The sequence below is a fragment of the Lactuca sativa genome, chromosome 5, assembly GCF_002870075.4.
Source record: "Lactuca sativa cultivar Salinas chromosome 5, Lsat_Salinas_v11, whole genome shotgun sequence".
Classification (NCBI taxonomy): Eukaryota; Viridiplantae; Streptophyta; class Magnoliopsida; order Asterales; family Asteraceae; genus Lactuca; species Lactuca sativa.
The window spans coordinates 167,737,808-167,756,036 of record NC_056627.2 but is presented as its reverse complement, the minus strand read 5'-3'; the positions used below and the strand labels follow the sequence as shown (position 1 = coordinate 167,756,036).

The 18,229-nt window shown below is 37.7% G+C and overlaps 1 pseudogene; it reads right to left on the bottom strand.

The window, feature by feature from the left end:
* The window catches only part of LOC111919431 (uncharacterized), a 100,319-nt pseudogene extending 85,264 nt beyond the window's left edge, over positions 1-15,055 (bottom strand).
* Positions 15,056-18,229: the final 3,174 nt, after the last annotated feature.

Here is an 18,229-nt window from a genome sequence, read left to right as displayed (position 1 = left end):
ATGAAATGCTTCGATAAACAATGTTTTATCATGTTTTGTTTTTGGGAACAAATTCCGCAACTCTTTCAAATCAAAAGGATTTACTCTGAAAATATTTAAAAGCATAAATGAAAATCGGTCTTTTCTGGCCGAGATTTTGGGGATGTCACAGTTGGTATCAGAGCATTAGTTTAAGCGAACTAGGAATTTGTAGGATTTCTAGACTTAAACTTAGAATGCTAAGTGAAGTTTTGAGATGTGTGTCTGTTGTGATTTAGACACGAGCACTAGTTTATTTTAGGAAAGTTGCCTAAAATGCTTTATGTGCTAAATGTTATATGTTGCCATATATGATATTATTTGTTCGGATCTATGGTCTGTTGCCGACCGGATCTAGAAACCTTATGTGTGTAGGATTCTAAGCGTATGTCTACGTTATTAGAACTAGCATGTAAACGTTTCGGAGTGATAAGGATGATTTGATTATCTACCATGATTGAGGATCTAATTTCACCTTATTCGGTGTGTAGATCAAAATGGTGAGAACAAGAAGTGGAGTTGGAAATGCTGACGAAAACAGGAATCAACCACCAGTGATTGAGCCAATACCTGTCGTAGCAGCAGCACCTGAGCCAATAACCATGGCTGGTGTGCAATTGATGATTCAGACGATGTTGGATCGTCAGATGGATGAAACTAGACGGTTGCTTCAACAAAATCGTGAAGAACTGTCGATTCGTATGGAAGAGCCTGAACTGAATGAAGGGCACTCAGAAGGAGGAAACTTCAGTGGGTCTATTGGTCAAGCCAACCCACCGATAGTTAGGCAAGATAACCATGAAGGAAGGAATGATGGAATGGGATGCAAGTACAAGGACTTTTTGACTTGCAAACCATCGACCTTCAATGGAAAGGAGGATCCGATTGGGGTTATGGATTGGATCTCCGAAATGGAGTTAGCCTTTATGACATGTGGTTGTAGAGGCAAGTTGCAGACTATCTATGCCGTGCGACAATTCCGAGGTGGAGCCGTTCGTTGGTGGAACACTCTAGGGAAGACCTTAAGCCCTAGCGAGCCACTGCAATTGTCATGGGCAGAGTTCTTGGTGCAGTTCAAGCGCAAGTTCTGCTCGGCTCAAAATCTGTTGGAGTTGGAGAACAAGTTTTTGACATTGACGAAGGGTAGCATGTCAGTGGATGAGTACACCAATAACTTCACCGATAAGATGGAGTTTGCCTTGCGTATCGTTCCAGACGAGCTGACAAAGGTGGATCGGTATGCGAAGGGACTTCCATGGGAGTACGAGGTGCCGGTACGTCAGGCACTTACTCTAGAGGCAGCTATCTGGGCTGCCAAGTCTGTGGAGAACATGATAAAGGGAAGAACCACCGACAAGGTTGAGGTTGGTGAGAAAAGAAAGTTTGAGGGAACATCTGGTTCCGGTAAGAAAGGAAAATTTTCGAAATCTGATTCGAAAAAGTTTGGAGGAAAAGGAGGCGAAGCAAAGTGGTGTGATAAGTGTAAGAAAAGGCACTTTGGGAAATGTAGCGAGGATGTGACCTGCTACAAGTGTGGAAAGGTTGGACATTTTGCCAATGAATGTCCGAACAACAAAAGGATGTGTTTTGGTTGCAATGAAGAGGGGCATATTTTGAAAGACTGTCCGAAGAAGAAGGAGGCAGCTAGGCCCAACATTCCACCAAAGCCGAAGGCGAGAGCCTTCCAGATGACACTTGAGGCTGCTAAAGATGAAGTTGATGTCGCTTCAGGTACCTTTCTCGTAAACGAATTACCTGCTCATATATTGTTTGATTCTGGAGCCAACTACTCCTTTATTTCGCATGAGTTTGGTAGAAAGCTAGCTTTGCCTATTGATAGACTAGATGATGCTTTATTAGTCGAAGTAGCTAGTGGCAAGTTTGTACCTGTTAGTCATCGTATGAAAAGCATCTTCATTGATCTGAATGGGAATAAGTTTCACGAGGCGTTATTGCCTATCGAACTTAATGGTTTCGACATCGTCTTGGGAATGGATTGGCTTAGCGCCAATGATGCCGAAATTTTGTGCAAGAAGAAGATAGTTAAAGTAAACCCGCCTGGGAAAGATTCGTTTATGGTGTATGGGGACAAACGCAGAGTGAATTCTGGAATCATTTCTCTAATGAAAGCCAGAAAGTGTTTGACCAAGGGATGTACATCATATTTAGCATTTGTGATTGATGCTAAGAAGGAAAAGAAGGTGATGCAGAGCATTCCAGTGGTGTGTGATTTTCCGGAAGTGTTCCCCGAGGATCTTCCTGGATTACCACCTGATAGACAAGTGGAGTTCAGAATAGACTTGTTACCAGGAACCACGCCAATAGCAAAAGCACCTTATCGATTAGCACCGACGGAGATGAAGGAGCTGATGATGCAACTTCAGGAGTTGTTGGACAAAGGTTTCATTAGACCTAGTTCATCGCCCTGGGGAGCTCCGGTGTTATTTGTAAAGAAGAAAGATGGAAGTATGAGAATGTGCATCGATTACAGAGAGCTGAACAAGGCAACAATAAAGAATAGATATCCGTTGCCGAGGATTGATGACCTGTTTGATCAATTGCAAGGTTCGAGCTATTTCTCGAAGATCGATCTTAGGTCAGGATATCATCAGCTAAAAGTAAGAGAGCAAGATATCGAGAAGACTGCATTCAGAACTAGATATGGACACTACGAGTTCTTGGTTATGTCGTTTGGACTAACTAATGCTCCAGCAGCGTTCATGGATTTGATGAATAGGGTTTGTAATCCTTTCCTTGATAAATCCGTGATAGTGTTCATAGACGACATTCTGATCTACTCGAAAAGCCAGGAGGAGCATGGCAGACACTTGCGAGAAGTGTTAGCAGTTTTGAAGAAGGAGAAGCTTTATGCGAAGTTCTCCAAATGTGATTTTTGGATTCGTGAGGTCCAATTCTTGGGTCACGTGGTCAGCCAAGAAGGGATAATGGTTGATCCAGCGAAGATCGAAGCTGTGATGAAGTGGGAACAACCGAAAAGTCCCACGGAGATTCGAAGCTTTTTAGGATTAGCCGGATATTACCGAAGGTTTATCCAAGGTTTTTCTTCGATTGCTACTCCATTAACAGCTTTGACCCACAAAGGAGCTACTTATGCTTGGAGTGAGAAGCATAAAGAAGCATTCGAGAAGTTAAAGAAGAAGCTATGCGAGGCACCGATACTTTCTCTACCCGATGGAGTTGAAGACTTCGCTGTTTATAGCGACGCGTCTGGTGTTGGATTGGGTTGTGTTTTGACCCAAAGAGAAAAGGTGATAGCATATGCGTCTCGACAGTTGAAAGAGCATGAAAAGAATTACCCGACTCATGATTTGGAGTTGGCAGCGGTAGTTTTCGCTCTGAAAATATGGAGGCATTACCTCTATGGCACGAAGTGCAAACTTTTCACTGATCATAAGAGTCTCCAATACCTCTTTAATCAGAAAGAATTGAATATGAGGCAACGACGCTGGCTAGAATTACTTAAAGACTACGACTGCGAGATACTTTACCACCCCGGTAAAGCTAATGTTGTTGCTGATGCTCTCAGTCGGAAAGTCAATCTTGAAAGGAAAAGGCCAAGAGCATTGAGAATTGAAGTTGTCTCGACTATTGTGGAAAGTATAAGGAAAGCTCAAGAGGAAGCTTCTGAGAAAAATGACCGAAAGGAGGAACGTTTGGGTAAAACGTTGGTGTTTGGTACTAACGGTCATGGACTGAAGGTATTCCAAGATCGTATTTGGGTACCTAAGTCAGGAGGAATTAGGGATCTTCTGATGGAAGAAGCTCACAAGACCATGTACTCGATTCATCCGGGTAGCACTAAAATGTATAGGGACCTGAAACCCTACTACTGGTGGCCGACGATGAAGCTTGATGTTGCAAAGTATGTGGCCGAGTGTGTGACTTGTGCGAGAGTCAAGACACAACATCAGAAACCGTACGGGAGTTTAGAACCTTTGCCTGTGCCTATGGGTAAGTGGGAAGACATTGCTATGGATTTTGTCACTAAACTGCCCAGAACAAAGAATGGTCACGACATGATTTGGGTGGTCGTTGATCGATTCACTAAGAGTGCGCATTTCATAGCGGCCAGGGAGAAATGGTCTATGGAGAAGCTTGCGAATTCTTACGTGAAGGAAATTGTGAGGCTTCACGGTGTTCCGTTAACGATTGTATCGGATCGTGATAGCCGTTTCACCTCAAGGTTTTGGAAATGTCTACAAGAGGAAATGGGTACCAAGTTATGTTTAAGCACAGCTTACCATCCGCAGACTGATGGTCAGAGTGAAAGAACAATACAAACACTTGAAGATATGCTGAGAGCATGTACCTTGGAATTCCTAGGTAATTGGGATGAACATTTACCGTTGGTAGAATTTTCCTATAATAATAGTTTTCACTCAAGCATTAAGATGGCACCTTATCAAGCTTTGTATGGACAGAAGTGTCGTACGCCGTCTTGTTGGCTTGAGGCTGGGGAAAAGCAGTTTATGGGACCGGAGATGGTTCATCAAACTGCTGAAAAGTTGAAAATAATTAGGGAAAGAATGTTAGCAGCTCAAGATCGTCAAAGAGCTATGCTGACAAGAAGCGAAGACCGATGACTTTTGAGGTTGGAGATTCGGTTTTGCTTAAAGTCTCGCCGTGGAAGGGACTTATAAGATTTGGTAAAAGGGGAAAGTTGAGTCCAAGGTTTATTGGACCGTTTAGAGTCCTTCAGAGGATTGGGAATCAAGCTTACAAGCTCGAATTACCCGAAGAACTGAATGGAATTCACAACACCTTTCATGTGTGTTATTTGAGGAAGTTCACGGGAGAAGTTCCCGATATAATTCCAATTTCTGAATTGAGAATTGATGAGAACAAAAGGTTGATTGAAGAACCAGAGGCAATTGTTGACCGAAAGACTAAGAAGTTGCGACGCAAAATGGTTGGGTTAGTGCTTGTCCGATGGAAACACACGAATGGGCCGAATCTCACCTGGGAGACGGAGAGTGACATGTTGAGTCGCTATCCGCATTTGTTTGTTGATGTGTGATTCCGGGGACGGAATCATTCTAAGGTGGAGAGAATTGTAACGCCTGTGTTTCGGGCTTGCCATTTGTAGCAATGTAATAGTCTAGGTTGACCTTTGTAACCCGTTGTGAGATAATAATAGTGTATTATTTGAGTATTGTGTGTTTTGTGCTTAATTGCTTAATTATGTGGTTTGATTAATTAAGAATAAAAATAAGCGTCAAAATTCAAGTGTAAAATAAACTTAATATATTTGATTAATGTTGTAGTAATTGAAACGAGGTTTCCGAATATATATAGAACGCCCAAATCTGACTTCGTATGGGGAAGTTATGATTTATCGAAGTTCCGGCTTAGCGATATACAGCCGTTTTACTCGATTTGAGATCGAGCGGTTGTTAGCCGAAGCAATCTAAATGAGAATCGAAGATCTCATTGTTGGTATTGAAACGATAAAAAGTTAGGCGAGAACGGACGTCAAACGAAGAAGTTATGAATTTATAACGAAAGTTTCTGTCCCGGCCTATTAAAAATAATTAATAAAAATAAAGTCAAAATTAGCCGACGGAGTCTAAACGAAAGTCGTAGAGCGTAGTCTCACCTTCGCGTGGATATAAAGAACGTCGAAAACGGAGTTCGTATGAAGAAGTTATGAATTTCCGAAGTTTATTAATCATTTTATATTTATTTTTAATTCAAAATCGGAAGCATTATCCGAAGGAGTCACCGATCTGATCCGAGGTACGCCCCGCGTACTCGAGTACGCCCCGCGTACTCCGAGGGATGTCGACACTCGCACTCGAGCACTTCGGATACGTAAGCAATGACGTTTTGGGCTGTACGCCCCGCGTAACGCAGTACGCCCCGCGTACTCCGAGGCTCCAGCCTCTATATAAAGGAATCCGAAGACAGCCTTATGTCTTGTTCATTTTCTTCTCTTCTCTCTAGTCTTTTGCATCGTTTTTCGTGCCGAAGCTATCCCGAAGTCCCGGTATCATACTCTAGCCCCGAGGCAAGTCCCGAGATCCCGAAGATCCCGAAAAGTGCGGTTCCCGAGTCGAAGCTCTGCCCGCGAGAAGTTCGATTTTCGAGGAGATCTTCCAGATCTGCTGAGGAATACTACTTCTATAAGCCGTAGTGCTGTCCGATCATCTTCTGATCAAGTGAGTGTGTAGTTATTTCTTCTAATACAATAATACGAAGTATTTTATATAAAAATACGTGCTATGTGTATATATTTGGTTGTGTTATGTGTGAATGAGTATTCACTCTCTTCTATCTTATAGATCTGCTTATTTCTTTATGAGATATGTGTTATGTGTGTGTGCCTCATCTGTTATGTGATATATGTGTTGATTAAAGCATGCTATACAGGTTTTCTTTAAACTATGTATACAAATGTATATTTTTATCTACTAATATGTTGGGTAGAACATGGGTAGACCGTTGGTGTGTAATAAACAGATGAGAGGCCTCGTTGTTGTTTGATTGAGTCATCTAGCGGAGTTTAGATGACGACCACTGGCTATTCTAGACAGTCTTGTGGAAACATTAGCAGGTTCGCCACCTGTAGGTGTTAATGAACTTGGGTGTTCATTCGCTGTACTCCATCCCCCTCATGGTTGCCTTATTTGACTTATATTGCTGAGGTACCCCCGAAGCATGTGTTGTCGCCCCGATGAAATATTCTTAGACTAGGTCCCTTATGTTAGTTGTTTTAGGGACATTAAAGTGAGAATAACGGGAATGGGTAATTGGGTTATTGTTGGTTGGTGAAAATTAAATATGATATTTATTGTGGGTTGAAAACCCTATATGCTCACCAGGCTCCCAAGCCTGACCCACTCAGTTTTAAATTGTATTACAGGTAGTGGCGGAAGGGCATGAGATGGATGAACCATCAAGTTGTTTTGTTTACAAGTCTGCATATGTTTATATTTGTTATATGACTTGTAATGTATTCGTTATGCTTATTGGTCTGTATCGGAACATGACACCCCGAGTTTTGATTATAATGAAAATACATTTCTTTTATGAAATGCTTCGATAAACAATGTTTTATCATGTTTTGTTTTTGGGAACAAATTCCGCAACTCTTTCAAATCAAAAGGATTTACTCTGAAAATATTTAAAAGCATAAATGAAAATCGGTCTTTTCTGGCCGAGATTTTGGGGATGTCACAGTTTTGAGAGAGAAAGGAAGCATTTCTTGACTTTTGTGTGTTGTTTAGCAAAGGAGAGGGAGGTTCTAGCCAAGAGGAAGCAAAGGAGGTTGCAATACTATGGATTTGAAGCTTAGATCATCGATCTAGAGGTATGATTTCGGCTCATCTTCTGTTTTGTGAAGTATAATTGGATTTAGGGTTTCTTGTGGCCTTTGTTGGGTTGATTTGATGGCCAAATAGTCCCTTGCTAGTGATGAGGCTTTGGATCTGGATCCATAGAGGTCCAGAGAGCCTCATTCATCAAGCTTTATGAAGAACAATGGAGGTTATGACCTTGAGTTGTGGCATTTGTTGATAATTCTTCATATATGGTCATATAGAGGTTGTATGTACACCAAGATAGGGGCTTTACGTGGTGAATCAGTCTAGGAAGGCCAGATCTATGAATTGATGGAACAGATCTGACCTTAGAAGCGAGTTTGAGTGATTGCATGGCATGGACTCGCCGAGTCCGATGAGCAGACTCGGCGAGTAGCTTGAAGATTGCCCTTAGATCGGCCAGTGAGTGGTCCAGTCGAGTCATGGGTTGACTCAGTGAGTCAGGGAGAGTCAGGGAGGGTGGTCAAGTGGACTGAGTCGAGTTGGGACTCGCCGAGTTGTTCTTAGGACTCGGCGAGTTGAGTCGGGGTGGCCCCGCGATTCTGCCAGGTGGAACTCGTCGAGTCAGGGGGAGTACTCGACGTATAAAAAGGGAATCCTAGAGAGTTAGTTAAAACGTTTAGACTCGCCGAGTCGCCATAGTGCACTTGCCGAGTCCGATCAAAGTTGACCGTTGACCGTTGACCAGAGTTGACCAGTGTTGACTTTTGAGGGATAGTCAACCTTAGTGTTAAAAGTGTTAATTAGAGACATATGATGTTATAGGAGGATTATAGCTCGGAGGATCGGGCACGAGGGATTTCAGGATTTGTGAGTCATTGAGATACGCGAGGTGAGTCTTCTCACTATACTTTACCTTGAGTAGGTAATCATAGTTATGTGTTAGCGTATGTATGTTATGTGTATGCTATGTGTTGTACTGCATGATGTCTATGTGATTTATGATGTGCATGATTATAGAGTTGGAACTGGAAGGTTCCCAGAGTTAGAACCTGAGGGTTCACAGAGCTTGGGTGCACGGACCCATAGAGTTATAGCCTCGAGTGGCTAAAATTATATGTGATATGTTTGTGGTATTTTGGGGAACTCACTAAGCTTTGTGCTTACAGTGTTAGTGTTGTTGTTTCAGGTACTAGCGATGACCGTGGGAAGGCGCCGGCTTGATCCGTACACACGCATGGGATTTTGTTATACTTGTGATCTTGGGATTTTGTATAATGTGAATTGAGATTTAAACTTGATGTTTTTATGAAAAGTTAATGGGAAATGTTATTATAAATTGTGAAAAATTATTTTGAAATTTACGATGTTACACGTCATGAGTGTCATAAGGCTCACATCGTGAGTTTTGCATGATCACCCCGTAGACTTGCCATTTGCGTCCTTGCTTCGGAAGGTGGCCATGTGACTCCTCACGTCGTGAAAAACACTTTGTTCACGCCATGAGTTTGGATCCTATCCCATCGCAGCCTCGTCACATCTTCTAGATTCCGAAATGTGGCAAAATGACTCGTCATGTCGTGAGTGTCATAAGGCTCACGTCGTGAGTTTAGTTAGCTTAGGGTTTCTGAAAGCTGAATCTTCGGAAGGCCATAACTTTTGCATACAAACTCCATTTTTGACATTCTTTATATGCACGCGTAGGTATTTACGAGTACTACAACTCTCTTTTAGACTTAAATAGATAATTCTAAGTCTATTTTAAATTCCTCTTATTATAGAGATTTATAGTGTTCGGTTTATCATAACTTCTTCATGCGAAGTCAGATCCAGACGTTCTCTATATTTTTGGAATCGTATGGATGTATACTTTGAGTTGTATTATAAAGAAGATTCATATTTGTATTAGAATTTATCATTAACTACATAACACGCTTACCACATTATTAGGTTAACATAATCACATTACATGATTGGCATAATCACATGTGATTGTCTATTGACCTATTTTGACTGGTGTTATCGATACACATGGTCGCTGAAAGAGATCCTGATATGCCTCTTGATAGTGGCAAGAAAAGGTACAATGGAAATATATGCTTTATTGATTTTTTTGGTTTTGATTTTTGATATATTTTTATGTTGTAGAGGTAGAATACTCCAAGCAAATGACGAGAAGAGAGGTCGACATACAAAGATCCCGAATAATATTTGGATATCAATAAGCTTTGTTGTTTTAGGTTGTAGCATTATAGGTTTGGAAAAAAAACTAGATTGGTAGCATGCCAGCATAACATATAAAGCTATATCTTTTAAAATATTATTTTCATGTTTTAAAATATTATTTTCATGTAAAAGGTTGAAAAATTACGAACTGCCATTTGGTGGATTTTATTGTTTATGTTATAAAATGTCGTTTTATGGTTTCCAAGGCATTAAAGTCTTCTTTGATATCTACTAAAGCGACGATCGATATAGCTGCCATTTGGTGGATTTTATTGTTTATGTTATAAAATGTCGTTTTATGGTTTCCAAGGCATTAAAGTCTTCTTTGATATCTACTAAAGCGACGATCGATATAGCTACCTAGAAAACAGTGCGGTTTATATTTCCCAAGCACCATAATGTTAAAATATCCATAAGGCCAAACGGAGTGGTCACGGGTGATTTATGAGTGAAGGTGAGGACACGTAAGCATTTTAACATTCCATAACTAACCCACTGGGGTGTGGAAATGGTGTTCACCGGTGGGTTGGTGGTGAAGGGCAAAAAGAAAGAGAGAGAAAGAAGGAAAATGTGAGGGGACAGTTTCATAACCAATCAGATTCATCGTCTTCATCCGTCTTACAACTCACGCCACACCCAACCTACCGACTCTGGGGGCGGTGTTCACGTGTCTCTTGGGGTGTCACCTTGGATTTTCACGCGTGGAATTGGTTCCATTCCGGGTAGCCTAATAGACACAACTTAGCATGGCAACACTCCAAATCTATCTTACCCTACTACCCTCTATCCCATTTGACAAGTCTATTCAAAACCATACCTTTCTCCTTCCAGCGACACAACACCACCAACTTTACATATAGTTGATCATATTGTCCTCAAAGACAAAAAAATATTGTTATAAAACGTAACCATATTTTAAAAATATGCATTTTTTTAACAATAAGTTTCATATAATGAAACCTTTGAAGACAATCAATATTCTTATATTATCCGACTAATAAAATATTCAATTTTAGTAAAATCCCTCACAATATACACATAATAAAAATGCAACTTAAATAGACACGCTAAGTACTTAGATTTCATGTAGTTCGGTACTTGATTTGGGATTCTGGAGTGAATTTGGAGGTTTGATTACTCAAAAGCAACTGATAAATCAATTATATGTTTTATAAAAGTTTAATATATATAACAAGGTAACATATTCAAGTGTGTGATGGTTCAATTTTTCATACATTGAAGTAACTCTTGAGATTTGTGTAATCTATGTTGTATATCTTTAAAGACAATCAGTATGTTTGTTTTGATTTTTACATTTTCTTGTATAGTTTCAAAATCAAACTAAAGTACTAACAAATGAAAACAAAAAAAAAAAATGATGGTATTTAATATAACAAAAAAATAAGACATAAAATAAACGAATTTAAACCCTAAAATAACCTACGAAAAAGAAAGTAATAACATTTTATTTTGAATATAAAATATGCCAAAGAAAAATATTAGCTTCCCACAATAAAACTATTAACCAAATGTAAACTATTTGATGTCCGCCGAAAAGAAACCAATGGTCACGATGAAACTAATCGTTGCCGCCGCATCGCACGAGTATGCTACTAGTATTTTAATCTTTTTTATTTGTGTTTTTTAAGGTTATTGGTTTAAGTTATCTAGAATTTTTTCTAAGTTTTTAGGATTTTTTGTAATGTCATGTTATATTTTTAGTTATTTCAATCGTTAAATATGTATTCTGTAATGTCGTGGTATCTTGTTGTTTTTTAAGTAATGCAATATAATGTTTTCTTTTAAGTAATGAAAAGTTTCTTAAAAATGAAGTTTTTATTATAAAAAATGAAGTTTAAAAAAAAACAAATTGTTAAAAAATGAGTGTGGCACCACTCGATCCGTATGGTAAGAAACCTTATTTTTGTGGTAAATGTTGTGGCGCATGTGTAGTAGTGTGACCAATTTTCTTCCTTTTCTCAGTTAGCACAACCCTCACCAGCGACTCTAGATCGATTGCAACCGCTTCTTCTCTACCTCTCTAATCGATCACAACCCCTATTATTTGTGTCTTTTTTTCCAAGTTTTTGAGTTGCCAAGGGGAATAGCAGCATGCGATGTTTAATTGTGTGGGATATAATGATAGAGACGGGACACTTATGATGGAGATCGTGAGTCCGATATGTGATAATGGAGTGTGGTATGGTGAAGATTGAGTAAAATCAAACACATTTCAAAATCGTTTTATCTTCGATTAAAGATCTCGTACTGGTATTTAATTGTGTTGGATGATTAAGAAACCCATATTAATCCCTGGATGGGTTGAGGAGTTTGGCAAGATGTAGATATCTTGATTTTGAACTTGTTAGATTTAAGTTTGATGCTTGAAGAAATATATTTAATGTTCACAACTATCTTAATTTCCAGCAAATTCCACAACAATTTTAAAGTGATAGAGATCTAGAGAGGGATGTTTAGAGAGAGAAAGGGGATTGAGTGCGTAGTTCAAATCATTAATTTTTTCTAGGTTTAATGAACCATAAATTAACACATAAACATCTGATGGTGTTGGAGGTCTATAGCGAATCGCAACAAAGTCGTACATGTCTTAGTTACCTCTATTTTTGGTGTTTGAATCCGAGATCTCGATATGAACGAGATTATAAACCTGCCTAAACATTTTTTCAATGCTTATCTTGATTTTGGTATTTGATTTTGAAGACAAAGATCAAACCCACCAAGTTAGTTGAAATAAATACAAGGGAGAAGAGGGACGAAAGCTTGACTGTTGCTTGATTTTTTTTGTTTATTTGGTTTTCTTTTCACTTAAAAAAATCATTGAAACATATCATTCCAGGTACTTTATGCCCTATAAAGCAACAAAATAATTTTAGGGACTGAATCGACCAACTCCGAAAATATTATAAGGTATTTATGTCATTTCCCATTTATTATTTATATTATTAAAAGTATCATGGGATCCACACCCATACAAGAAAAACATTAAATCCAATATCTTGAATAAATTTGAAATATAAAAAACCTTAAATCCCAAGATGTTGAATAGATATCGAATATAAAAAAAGATTAAATTTGAAATAAACACACCTAAATCTAAAGAATTACACTAGGAATATGAACTAGTCAAATTCGCAAGGAGCATTCACATACATTACAATATCAAAATATAACGCGAAACTCATTACATTTAGAGTTTGTATTTTAGTTCTCAAAATATACCAATAAGAAGCAACAGAACACCTAAAGTTGCAATTTTAGTTGTCGAACATATATTATTAGGCTTAAAAAGTGAGTCTATGCGCGGTTTTCCTTATAATAACAAACCTATTATGGTCAGTTTTGTGATTAACCCCGTTAAGAACTGGTTACGTAGTAGCGTAGTAGCTCATCTGGGACTTTTATCAAACACTATGTGTTCATCTAAATGGCCTGTAATATTGAGAAGAATAAAGAAAAACTTCACTGAATTTCATCCATCCTTTGCCCCTCAGTCACTCTCCGTTCTTCTTCAGCTTTATGCAACACAACCAATGTTATGAAAGTCAATAACCAAATAAGACACCAATAACAGTAACAGATTGACACATTGCAATCAAGCATCATACCTTTTTATACAAAACAAAGGTTCCAATTATCGTTTGAATCCTAACAAAAGTCCATGATAGTTCCATCACTACAACTATGCAAGAGCACCAACAAGAAATACAACCAGCAATATTTTTAGTATCAACATATCTAATCACACATACTAAGCTAGTTTCCACAAGTTTCTAGTAAATTATCTCCCAAATTCAGAGTTTGGTATCATTAACACAATGCACAATGAAGATACATTGTTTTCATGATCGACCACCTACAGTTACTCGCAGGAGAAGGCTTAGAGTAGAATCCTGCTCAATATTATTATCAGCCAAAGTCCACCCATGTAGTTTCTTCCCATCAAATAAAAGCTCCTGCTGATCCAACTGGAATTCCCTCTTTCTCCTCAATCATTTCCATCACATAACGAATAGTGTTCGAGCTTTCCACCTCCAGGCTGATGGTTTTCCATGTCAAAATCTTAACAAAAATCCTCATGTTACCTTTTCCAAACCGCATAAACAGATCCAATGTTGATCCTTGTTGGATGTTATACTCCTTCAAAGTCATATTATCTTTAAGGTTCTTTCCAGCAATGGTCAAGCGTTGCTGATGCAGTGGAATCCCCTCTATGTCCCGAATCTTTGACTTCACAGTATCAGTGTTCTCTGAACTCTCCACCTCCAGCTTTATGGTCTTCCCTGTCAAAGTCTTTACAAAAATCGGCATATCACTTCCTGCTTTAAACCTCAGAATCATGTGCAATGTAGATCCATTTTGGATGTTTTGATCCCTTAGAGTTTTACCATCCTCTAGGTTCTTTCCAGCAATGATCAAATAATATCGAGAAAGTGGATTCCCATCTATCTTTCGGATCTTTTTCTTCAAATTACCAATAGTCTCGGAGCTCTCCACCACCAGCGATATAGTTTCCCCTGTCAGAGTCTTAACAAAAATCCGCATATCTCCTCTCAACCAAAGACTCAGGTGCAAAGTAGATTCTTTTTGGATGTTATAATCTGCCAAAGTTCTAGAGCCCTCGAGGGCCTTCTCTTCAATGTTCAAAAGCTGATTTTGCGGTTCAATCCACTCTATTTCCTCAATCTTGACTTCACTTCACCAATTTTATCGGAGCTTTCAACTTCCAATGTGATGGTTTGCCCATTGGCGTTCTGACAAAGATCTTCATCCCGCTACAAAGACGGAGGACGAGATGTAGAGTAGATTCCTTCTGAGTACTGTAGTCCGCTAGGGTGGATTCCTTCTGAATATTGAAGTCCGCTAGGGTTCTGTCATCTTCCAACCCTTACCGGCGAAAATGAGCCTCTGCTGATGAGGAGGAATACCTTTCTTGTCATGAATCTTGGGTTAGACGTTGTCGATGATATCCGAGCTACCAGTAATAGTCTTTCCGGCGAGGGTTTTGACAAAGATTTGCATGCCGCCGCGAGGGCTGAGACTGAATAATGAGGGTTTTGATCGATGGGCTTGAATGTAAGGAAGGAAAAAATTGAAGAGACCAAAAGGCCAACGATATAGAAATCAAACACTTTTTTTTTTCTTTGGGCGTAAAGTGTATCAAGTGTCTAAATGAGGTTTTCAAGTGGTTGATAAAGTGTCTAAATGAGGTTTTCGGTGTTGTTTTTCATCGTGCATTCCAACCATTTGTTGGAATGTCACATTTTATTTTGAATTTCTGTTTCTAATTTTGAACCTTATCTCGAGGCTTTCATTAGATTTGTTTGTGTGTTTATGACGTCTTTTCATATATTTACATGTAGAACTCGGTCGTGTCCTTTTCGGGGGTTTCATTGTTTCCCGAATGGTGAAGTAGTTGGTAAAGAGATTTCTTGTATGATTTCTCATCTCAAGAGCTTATACCTCCTTACGGATGAGCGGTGTTGCAAGAGGCTATTTCCTTGGACCATGGATTCTTTATGATAGTTATAGCAACATTGAAGACATTTGGTCAATGGATATGTGGGGATTGTGTGAGTCTACATGCCTTGAGTCATTCGTGTCATTACTCAGATGGTCATGTTAAATTTAATGACTAGGTTGATGACATGAGCAGACATATTGTTGGTAATCAAAATCCGCCACCCAATGAATCGTATGTCGACCTCAATGAGGGGTTAGTGTTGGATGTTCAGCTCCTTGACCATGTGTTTAAGATACCTACTACTATATTCAAAAACATCTCTCATAATTGTCGTATGACTTTCTCTTAAACTTTGAAAGCAGCCCTTTCCAATGTGATTGCTCATCCGAGGTCCGTTGAGGCGTTCTGTTGGATTAGGTGTCTAAGCCAGTAACTAAACTGGTATATACTTGAATTAAAAACAATGTCCTTTTTGGGTTACCATCAAAACTAGTAATTGACAAAATGATTTTTGGAGAGCGGGGTTGATTTATTGGTTTATTATATTATTAATAAATAACAATAAATAATTTATTAATATATTATGATATTAATATATTAATTATAAAAAGTATTATTTAATTAATAATTAATTAGAAATTACTTGGATTTAATTTTGGGATTAATTTGATTAATTAAAAGTGTAAGGACTAAAGTTGTAATTGTTCATAGTTGAATGAGAGAAGGATTCTGGAAGATTCCTAGGGTTGGCCGAAATTTGGTTTAATCATCGGGTTTCTAGATTATTTCATGTGGATAATATGGATAATATAAATAATATGGATAATAAGGAAATTAGATGAAGTTTAGATTTGAAATAATATTATTTTATTTTAAACTAGGGTTATCTAGAGTTTTTCTATTAGTTATAAATAGGACCATTTGCATATGATTTTCGGCCACTAATATATCTAGAAGGATAGCTAAAAATCTCATCCTCTATCCTCTTTCCCCTCAAGCCTTCTATTCCTAGGGTCTGGGTAAAAACCGTTAGAGGCATTGGATTTCTAGTGGTAGCTTTCCAAGAGATCATAAGATATGAATTACTTTGATTATTTGCTATAATAATCAAAAGATGTGTCAGCCCTAAATCCCTTATAATTTCGATTATTGTAGGGCCTTTTTAGTGATCTTGATGTTCAATTGTTTATTGCTTTCAATAGAGAAGACTTAGATCCAAATAGGTTGCATGTGAACTTAAGGGTTAAGTTTTTAACCACATGTTTTAATTATAACCTATAAAACCTATCAGTGGTATTCGAGCTATAGTTTTCAATTGATTTTGCATAATGTTAAATAGATCAAAATTAGGGTTTATAGAAATTAAACCCTACAGGATGAAATTTAGAAAATGGCTAGGATTCTTGAAACCTAGCCTCCACCCCTTAAATTTCAAAAAATGCTAGCGTAAGATAGGGTTTATCTGGTTTCTTTAATTATTGTTTTAAAACCATTAAAATTTAAAATTTAAAATTGGATAACTGATACCTTAATTTTCGAAAATTAGATAGGGTTATGAATTAGGATTAAATTTGAATTATTTGATTAATTGTTTATAGTAAATAATTATTTAATCCATAAGTGATTTAAACTAATTTAATTAATATTTAATTAAAAGATACAGATTAAATCATAATTGGTTTAAATTTAATTGAATTAAAATTTTAATTTAGATAACTAAAAGTTTAAACCTTGTATTTTGAAATATTTAAAAATACACCTCATACATATATATATATATATATATATATATATATATATATATATATACACACACACACACACACATTATTAAAAGTTAATTACTATATGTATAAGTAAAGTCGGTCAAATCAATAGTAGGCCCCGTTTACGAAATCATGCTACAAAGAAGGTGTAAGGAAGTGGCCTATAAATGATTGTTAAATGTGTTCTCACCCACCGCTCTCCTGTATGGTGGAGGGTCATTAGTCGAAAGGGTTTAATAGGACATAATCTCATTAAAAGTATAATAATATAAAAATACTAGAACCTTCTTTAAAAATCTCACTCTAGTTACTTTAGGAAAAATGTGAAAAGTATGTTAATCCATGAAAACACACATCATACTTTATATGTCGTTAGTGGATTGTGTGTGGTTAATTGACGCACGGATAGGGACTTTAAATAGAAATGACGGGCATCTCAAAAATTATCATTGTTAATGGAGAGCGTATGGTTAACTGAAACATTAATTAGAGATGATAAATGACATCAAGGTTGCCAAGCGTGTTTGCATGGTTATTCACATCTTGTTTGTGATCATAGGCTCCCAGTCACAAATAGAAGAGCATAATTTGAGATTAAACATGACATTGATAAAATTCAATGAATCTTAAAAGATCAAGGAATTTCATAGATTTAAATTGGTAAATTGTTTTACCTACATTCATAAATGTGCAATAAGATTACGACATCTCTCTTCTTAGTTGTGAATTGTTGTATTGGATCCTAGCCTTCAATATTTATGGGTTCAAATATTAAGGAATTTATATGAACTAGCTTAAACTTTTCTTCTCCTATAGATGTCTACTTCAAATGGTGATGCTTCTGCTGCTCAAACCTTAACCAACAACAACTTCACTCTGTTATCAATCCTCTCCAAAGAGAAATTAGCTGGTCCAAACTACATGGATTGGATGCAAAATCTCAAAATGACTCTTCGATACGAGGGAAAATAATGTCCTCGAAAAACCTCTTCTTGAAATTGATGATTCAACTTCTACTCCTGAAGAGCTTGTCACTTATAAGAAAGACTATGACAACACAATGAAGGTCGCATGCATCATGGTTGCAACCATGGTACCAGAGTTTCAAAAGTCCTACGAGGACTACTGGCCATATGGGATGTGCTTGGATCTCGCGGAAAAGTTTCAAAAGAAATCACGTCAAGCAAGGTATGAGGTCGTCAAGGCGTTGATGGTATGCAAGTTAAAGGAATGAGACTCTGTGTGAACCATTGTGTACAGAATGCATGGATATGTGGAGTGTTTAGAATAGCCTAATGTGTCTTTCGACAAAGAGTTGGCCATAAATGTGGTCCTTGTAACATCCCAAAAGCCAAGTTTAAAATTTTTAGTTTTTTAAATAATATGACATCCATTGTTAATAAAATTACATTCAGGATAAATAATTTGTTCATAAACCATTATTGAGAAATCGGAGT